This window comes from Podarcis pityusensis (genome assembly GCF_964106645.2).
Source record: "Podarcis pityusensis genome assembly, chromosome: 9".
Taxonomy (NCBI): domain Eukaryota; kingdom Metazoa; phylum Chordata; class Lepidosauria; order Squamata; family Lacertidae; genus Podarcis; species Podarcis pityusensis.
In genome coordinates, this window is record NC_138034.1 from 68,607,398 (window position 1) to 68,616,590 (window position 9,193).

Here is a 9,193-nt window from a genome sequence, read left to right on the forward strand (position 1 = left end):
TCACTCTTAAAGATTCAGCATTTATTTTCCCGTCAGAAATATTGTTTCAGGTTTAAACAAGAACTTTACTTATATTCCCACACAACAGAACTGCTTCGATTAAATCTATTTCTTCCCAGAATGGTGCCTTCCATAGTTCCAGTTACAGACCTGGCCTGAACAAAGACATTGGATTCTTATCTCATTATACATGACAAAGCCATTTCTCACCTTCTCACCCCTTGCTTTTTCCTGTAAGACCTATTGCAGTCGTTAAGAGTCGTCAGCAGGCTCATCTCAGCTATCTGCCAATCACCCATTCCCACCACCCTTCTGAGTAATACCCCTCCCCACCTTCTCACTATATAGAAGGATCTGGCAACTTCTGTTTCAGTGTATCTGAAGAAGTGTGCTTGCACACGAAAGCTCATACCAAGAACTAACTTAGTTGGTCTTTAAGGTGCTACTGGAAGGAATTTTTTTGTTTTCCCAGAATGGCTATACGTTTTTATTCTGCTTGTAAAACACCTTTATTCCCTTTTCATGTGCTTTTCCTCCACATGAGGAAATTAAACCACTTTATCCTGCCGGACAAATCCCTAAGGCCCCCTTAGCTACTTCCCTAGACACATCCAATCTGCTTGTTAAACTGTCCAATTCTCCCTTTAACGTCCCCAGTCTCTCTCGACTGGTCATTTCTCCTACCTTGCCATGATTGGCTAACTTTCTCCAGGAGAAGGTTTCTCCATCGAATATGCTTCTCTCCCTCATTTAATCCCCACAACAACCCTCAGAGAGAGGTTAGGCTGAGAGATGAAGACCGCTCCATGATCACCCAGTGAGCTTCATAGCTGAGAGGGGATTCGAACTCTGGTTTCCCAGGTCCTAGCATGACACTCTTAACTACTTCATCAACCTAGCTCTAGGGCACCTAGTAGGGGAAAGCTAGGTTTGAAGGAGCCGGGCTTTACAGGAGGATGAATGAATGAAGAAGCTAGCACAGCAGTGGTAGGAAAGCTAGAAGATTCTCCATTATAGCAATCAGCTCTGACGCCTGCTGCTACAGGCACCCAGAGGCTTCTAGACACAGAGTAGTAAGCTATCAGGATGTTTTGCAAACTGAACGGTCTTCAAACAAAAACATCTTGGAGGTCCCGGGCCACAGGGAGGTTAGGCTGGCCTCAACCAGAGCCAGGGCTTTTTTGGCCGTGGCCCCGATCTGGTGGAACGCTCTGCCACAAGAGACCAGGGCCCCTCAGGACTTGATACCTTTCCGCAGGGCCTGCAAGACAGAGCTGTTCCATCAGACCTTTGTCCAAGGCACAGTCTGACCCCCTCCTTTGGTAATCCTCATAGAACTTTAGCCCAATGGTTGCCATTAATTTGATTCTGAATTGATTTTCGAATGACTTGATTTTAGAATGCTGTGTTACTTTTATTGTTGTTAGCTGCTCTGAGCCCAGCTTTGGCTGGGGAGGGCGGGATATAAATAAATTTCTATTATTATTATTATTATTATTATTATTATTATTATTATTATTATATTAATCCTGCATATGGCAAACAACTAAAAGGGTCCAAGTGTGGATGAAAAAGCAGATAAAGCCAAGAAAAAAATATCTGATTCTGCTGTAACAGTGGTTGCTGTGCTGCTCTGTATGAAGCCACTGTCTCAATTTGACTCCATATCTAAATAAATGTGTTTATTGTTGTGGTTGCGTATTGATATCAGCCCCGGGATATTGCACTAAAACCTTCATCAAGAGCCTCCTCCTATTAACCAGTACTTTCTTACATATGTTAAAGAGAAGTATCATAGAATCAGAATCGTAGAGTTGGAAGGGACTTCAAGGATCATCTAGCCCAATCCCCTGCAATGCATTCTCTTCAGTAGCTTAGAACAAAGAAGCACCCAACATAGATGCCTACCAGATTAGTATACAGTATGCATAGACCTGAAATAGTATCTCTTCCATGTGACTGTGAACTAATCACCTTGTGATTGAGCCACAGAGATACAGCCCCACTAATGATTAACCAGGTAGACTCTTACAAACTTCATGGAAATTTCCAGCCATACTTCAGAGTATACAATATATATCCCATTTCAATGTACATTAAACAATTATACTTAACATCCCCTGGAGTCTCTCCCAGTCTTACCTGGAGCTGCCAGGGATTAAACCCAGTATCTTCTGTATGCAAAACATTAAGCTATGATCCTTCCCTCGGAGTACATTGCGTCTTGGGCCATACATTTTGGAGAATTTGGGAGACATCTGTGCTAAGTATATCTGTATGGTGCTACTTCAAAAGTGGATTAATTACCAATCACACCAGAAGCAAAAATCCTTTATCTGAAGAAGAATTTATTCAGTCCTCTTTCTGCAGGCTATTTTTTTTTCCTGCTTAAGTTACTGCTTCTGACTTAATATTTCATTTTCTCATTATAAGCAGACACTCTTTCCCTCTCCAAACTGGACTTTGATTAGTAGAGCTCTCACATCTCTGATTAATTCTTTGAGATGCCCTTTCTTAACCTCTTGATACAACATATGCTCTTTTCAAAGGTTGATTTACAATGGGCGACCTCATTAGAAGAGCACATTGTCAAAAAACCATTCAACAACCCAGCAGTAATGACTTAATAGGGTGGCAGCACCATAATTTTTTTAAGGGGGAGAACAGAAGGGTCAAAGTGTATTTCTAAGTGGGCAAGTTCTCGGAAAGTAAAATAACATTACGTATTTGGTAAAGACAGTAGTCCTGCAATGGAGGGAGGAAGAAAATGGGGGTCAAGCTGCTTGGTGTTTTTTTTTTTTGGGGGGGGGGTGCCTGCCTACCCCTCTGGTGCCACCCATAATGAAGACACATATAGTTACTGCAGTACTTCCCATGTAATCTTGGAGACACCAAAGTAAAGAATGTCGCTTTCCAGAGCAGTTAAAAATTTCCAGAAAAGGTAAGGAAAGATAAAGTAAAAACGTATTGGGAAAATATATACAGTGGTACCTCTGGTTATGTACTTAATTCGTTCCAGAGGTCCATTCATAACCTGAAACTGTTCTTAACCTGAAGCACTACTTTAGCTAATGGGGCTTCCCGCTGCTGCCGTGCCGCCAGAGCATGATTTCTGTTCTCATCCTGAAGCAAAGTTCTTAACCCAAGGTACTATTTCTGGGTTAGCGGAGTCTGTAACCTGAAGCATATGTAACCTGAAGCGTATGTAACCTGAGGTACCACTGTATAATGAATTAAAGAAGATATTTAGATACACGTTTTTGAAAAAGCCAGAGGCATTCTTGTTGGGAATGGTAGAAGACATTACTAGGAATAACCAGAAACTGTTCTTACATGCAACAACAGCGGTGAGGTTATTGTTAGCCCAGGTTGGAAACAACAGCAAGTACCAACTTAGAAGAAGGGCAACAGAAGGTAATAGAATATGCAGAAATAGCTAGATTAACGGGGAAAATTCAACAACAGGCGATGAAACATTTCAAAAAGAATGGGAAAAATTTATGTCATACATAGGAAGGATAAGGTGAAATAGTGAAACCAGTAGAATTGAAATAAACCTCATAATGTGAAATACAAAGACAATTTCTGGATAAAGAAAATAATAAAAAGTCAAATGTACAAGGTGACTAATCTAACCAGTGGTAGTTGTAAATGAATATGCACACAATAAGAATTGTATATACAGGAGGATTTATTTGACTATAGACACTCTATGGACAAATACAAAAGAAGAAAAACAATAATATACAAAACGAATGAAGACAATGCGAAAAAGTTAGATGTGATATAAAAGGCCAGAAGAGGGAAGTAGGGAAGTCGACTCTTGGGAGCAGGTGTAAATGTGAAATGTAATACAATATGTGTATGTGGAGTGTACAAATGAAAATCAATAATGAATATTATGGGGGAAAACTGTTTTCCAGAAAAGTTTACTCAAACTAATTTTGCAGGGCTTCCTCTTTTTCTTTTAAAAAACAGTGTGATGAAATACAGATATAATTATTGCAAGGAAGGACCATGTATTCCTAATCATAAACATTCAGCGTGCAAGGGTGGGGAAGCTTTGGGTCTCTTCAGGCTTTTTGCTCATGTGTAAAATGTAGAAGTGAACAGAGTGAGCAGAAGTGAGCACACTGACCTGCACGCCTGCCCCCCCATTGCCATTGTCCTCCGTGTCATGGAGAGAGATAGTCTGAAGCAGGGAGTCTCCTGCTACCTGTAGTGACTCTCTGTGTGATTTAGAACTGTGCACGAGTACAGGACTTTTTTAAAAAAACTTTATTGAAAGTTCAAAAAGTACATAATTATATGTGCTCTAAACATTGTTGTTGTTTGTTGTTTAGTCGTTTAGTCGTGTCCAACTCTTCGTGACCCCATGGACCAGAGCACACCAGGCACTCCTGTCTTCCACTGCCTCCCGCAGTTTGGTCAAACTCATGCTGGTAGCTTCGAGAACACTGTCCAACCATCTCATCCTCTGTCGTCCCTTCTCCTTGTGCCCTCCATCTTTCCCAACATCAGGGTCTTTTCCAGGGAGTCTTCTCTTCTCATGAGGTGGCCAAAGTATTGGAGCCTCAGCTTCAGGATCTGTCCTTCCAGTGGGCACTCAGGGCTGATTTCCTTCAGAATGGATAGGTTTGATCTTCTTGCACTCCATGGGACTCTCAAGAGTCTCCTCCAGCACCATAATTCAAAAGCATCAATTCTTCGGCGATCAGCCTTCTTTATGGTCCAGCTCTCACTTCCATACATCACTACTCTAAACATGGTGAGACATAAATAAAAGAGAGAGAAAGAAAAAGAGAAGCAGAACCCACGTAGAAGGGAAAATAAGGGGGGGACACCCAAAACTGTATGCTTCACAAGGTTGTTATTGTACTTCACCACATCTTAATCTATTACAGTATTTGTAAGAATGGATTCCAAATATCATTGAATTTGTCCATGGCAAGTCTGCGTTTATATGCAAGTTGTTCATATGTTCCAAGCTTGTAGCAGTCTTCAATCCGATCATAGAAGGGAGCCGCATTTTTATTTTTCCTATTCATCAGTATCCGTCTTTTTGCTGTGGTAAGGGCACGGAGAGTCCACTGATATTGTCCTTTTGTAAGGTTCCATGTGCCAGGTATATAATTCAAGAGGATATTTTGCTCTGTAAATGTAAGGTTGTGCCATACAGTTCTGTTGATAGTTTCAGTTATCTTCTGCTAAAAATCTTTCAATACAGTCGTACCTCGGGTTAAGTACTTAATTCGTCCCGGAGGTCCGTTCTTAACCTGAAACTATTCTTAACCTGAAGCACCACTTTAGCTAATGGGGCCTCCTGCTGCTGCCGCGCCACTAGAGCACGGTTTCTGTTCCTATCCTGAAACAAAGTTCTTAACCCGAAGTAATATTTCTGGGTTAGCGGAGTCTGTAACCTGAAGCGTATGTAACCTGAAGCGTATGTAAGCTGAGGTACCACTGTATAGGACAATGGAAAAACACATGTTTTAGAGAAGCATTATCCCTATTGCATCTCCAACAGTTAGATAACTTAGATATGAGTACAGGACTTGAAGGGTGATAGAGGCAAACCTTAACATACACATCTGCCACTTGCACAGGTGAGTGGTGAGTTTGGGAGGACTGTTTCATAACAGCCTAAAGCCTTAGAGATCCATGGCAAGAGGGGCCACATTGAACCAGAAAATGGGTGAAGAACCTTTGGTCCTCCAGATGCTGCTGAACTATAACACCCATCACCCCTGATTACTGGACATGCACATTCTGTCTGATGGGAGTTGCAGTAATACAACATGTGTAAGCCATCAGGCCCTCCTTCCTTGCAGTTGATGATGGGTAGTTTAGTAGATGTATTTTTGGTTCTGATGTGCTACATTTTCTTTCTCATTGGCTTTCTCTCATGGGCAATTTCTATGTAACAACTCAAACTCTTGGGAACAACCTGTTTGTTTCCATAGTCTGAGAAAGTGACAGAAAAGAGATGGCTAGGTAATCATTTTTTTAGTAAGCTAAACATCAATATGTCAGTTATGGTCAGTAATTTGTCTTTCCAACTTTTCCTTCCTGCTTGACTTCCTGTAGGCTATGACGCAGCTACTAAAACTGCTGAGCCAATATCCATTTAATTTTAATTATTCCACTTTTTAATTACTGCTCTCCTTTATTGATCAAAATCCCACAATTTAGTCCCTTGGAATCGATGCAAACAGTGCAGCATTTGACACAACTGGTTGGCTTTATAAATAAATGTTTCCCATAATTGCTTGTCCGGGCATAGCATTTCAGAACTAGTTGTCAGGTTTTTGACAGCCGCCTCTTGCTTACAATCAGAATGAAATAACAGTGCAGATTATTACAATCTGGGTGTGCAAAAGGCCCAAGGAACCTTTGAGAATGCTTAAATTAATGTATGTAATATTCATTGAGAAGGAGAGACACAATCCTCTTGGGCAGGGCTGTTGCTCAGTAGCAGAGCCTTGTATACAGAAGGATACAAGTCTAATCCTCAACATCTCCACATCTTAGGGAGTGGGCAGAGGAGGAATGGTGGAGACCACCTGCCCAGCCTGACCCTTCCAGAGAAGAAGGAGACAGTTCAGAATTACAACAGGGGTTTGAGGGAGATCACAGCTCAGAAGCAGTTGAGGGGAAAAGCTGGGAAATAATGGGAGAGGAGGAGGAAGAAGCAGCGCTGGGGTGGGGGACAACTGACAGACACAGTGTCTTTAGAAAGCATTCCAGACCCCACCTCCCAGAACCTGGCAAGCCTTGAATGTAGGAGGGCAAAGAGCTCAAAGGCAGAGGGCACTTCTCAGCACCCGTAGTGATGACACATGAGGAAGTGGGAGAGACGGAGGGGGTGGAGATTCACTCAGGACAATGCCATTGTTCCAAAAGGCTGCATTCCCAAGCCTCTTTCTGTAAATATTGAATAAAAAGCAGAGGGTAAGGACTTTTCTTTGTCTTATCCATTCCTGGCAACCTGCCGTGGGGTTGGTTCCTCTGCTGCCTGACACCAGGTGGGTCTGGGAGTGATTCCTGCCTGAAGAGCCGCTGTTATGCCTCACCTTTAAAAGCTTGGTGTGAAGGTGTGGAATTTTTTTGGGACATCTTCATTGCTTCTGCTTAGTTCTGAACTTCTTGCCTGGTTCCTGAACTCTTGAAGCCCCTAGCGCTGTGTCTGCTTCTGAGCCTGTACTGTGACTTGCCTAAATAAAAATCTCTGCATGCCATGTAAAGTAATAATAATAATAATAATAATAATAATAATAATATTTTTTTTATACCCCGCCCTTCCCGGTTCAGAAAGCTGGGCTCAGGGTGGCTAACAACAAATTTAAAACAATTGATGCAACAAAAAATACCAGCATAAAATACAGTATAAAATGTGAATAACAATAAATTCCGAATTCAAAAAGTAAGAGCCTCTTCTGTTGTGTTTTGGGTTGGAGTCAGGACAGCTTCCTCCTGTTTGCTGATGCTGAAAATAACACAGAGACCTTGGGTGCCCAATTATCAATGCAACACCATTTAATCCTATATCTGTGTTGTAAATCCTGGAAGTTTAAGTTTCGAAACTAATATCAACACGAGCATATATATTTTTATGCCAACAGCATCACTATACGTAAATAGAGCATTTGAACTGATGAAATGAAGCAGGACAAGGGTAATATTTTGAATAATGACATATATGGGTAAGAATCCATTAACTACTCTTGCAGTGCATGAAATTATTTGTCTCAAAAGAAGAATACAATGGAAACATTTCCGCTGTTGAGTGCTTTCATGGCATTTTGTAGCGGCACTGATTTATTTTCATGCTTCTCCAGAAATGGGGGAAAAAAAGAGCAGGATTTGCTCTGCGAATAAAGATGGATATTTGCTCTGCGAATAAAGATGGATAGGGTTCATAAATATCCAAATTCTCAATAGACAATAAAGGTATGCCAAGTGGCCCTAAAAACATGGTGGATCATAACAGGTACCCAAGAAACCTTATAATTAGCCTCTCTACACTGATGAAAGCAGCTACAGTTGCCAATGTTTGATTATTATTTTTTAAGGCTTCTTCCACATGGGAGGGATCTGGGATCACACCAAGTTTCAATATGATGGGTGGAAAGGGAGCTAAATGCATTTTCAGTCTCTGGGATTCTAGTGTTTTATCTACTGCTTCCTACTGCCAAGTAAGATCATTTGGTGGTCAGATAAGGCAGTAAGAAATCAGTTCCAAAGGAACAGAATGCCAAAAGCAGAGTGCAGCGGTAAAGGAGGCATCATTGCAAACAGAAATGAGAAAAGTTTTATATTTCCCCCCTGCTTGGAGAGTTGAAGAAAATTCAGAAGTGCTTAGCTGACAAAGGCTTTTCATTGCCATGCCAAAATCTCTCTTCAGAGCCTGTATGATAATGGTTGGGTATGGTTGGTGAGGAGGAATTAAATAACCTTTTATTGAGGGCGAAAGAGGTGAGTGCAAAATATGGTCTGAAGCTCAACATCAAAGAAAAACTAAGATCATGGCCACTGGGTCCATCACCTCCTGGCAAATAGAAGGGGAAGAAATGGAGGCAGTGAGAGATTTTACTTTCTTGGGCTCCATGATCACTGCAGATGGTGACAGCAGTCACGAAATTAAAAGACGCCTGCTTCTTGGGAGAAAAGCAATGACAAACCTAGACAGCATCTTAAAAAGCAGAGACATCACCTTGCCAACAAAGGTCCGTATAGTTAAAGCTATGGTTTTCCCAGTAGTGATGTATGGAAGTGAGAGCTAGACCATAAAGAAGGCAGATCACTGAAGAATGGATGCTTTTGAATTATGGTGAGGGAGGAGACTCTTGAGAGTCCCATGGACTGCAAAAAGATCAAACCTATCCATTCTTAAGGAAATCAGCCCTGAGCGCTCACTGGAAGGACAGATCCTGAAGCTGAGGCTCCAATACTTTGGCTACCTCATGAGAAAAGAAGACTCCCTGGAAAAGACCCTGATGTTGGGAAAGATGGAGGGCACAAGGAGAAGGGGGCGACAGAGGACGAGATGGTAGGACATTGTTCTCGAAGCTACCAACATGAGTTTGACCAAACTGCGGGAGGCAGTGGAAGACAGGAGTGCCTGGCATGCTCTGGTCCATGGGGTCATGAAGAGTCGGACACTACTAAATGACTAAACAACAACATGGTTGGT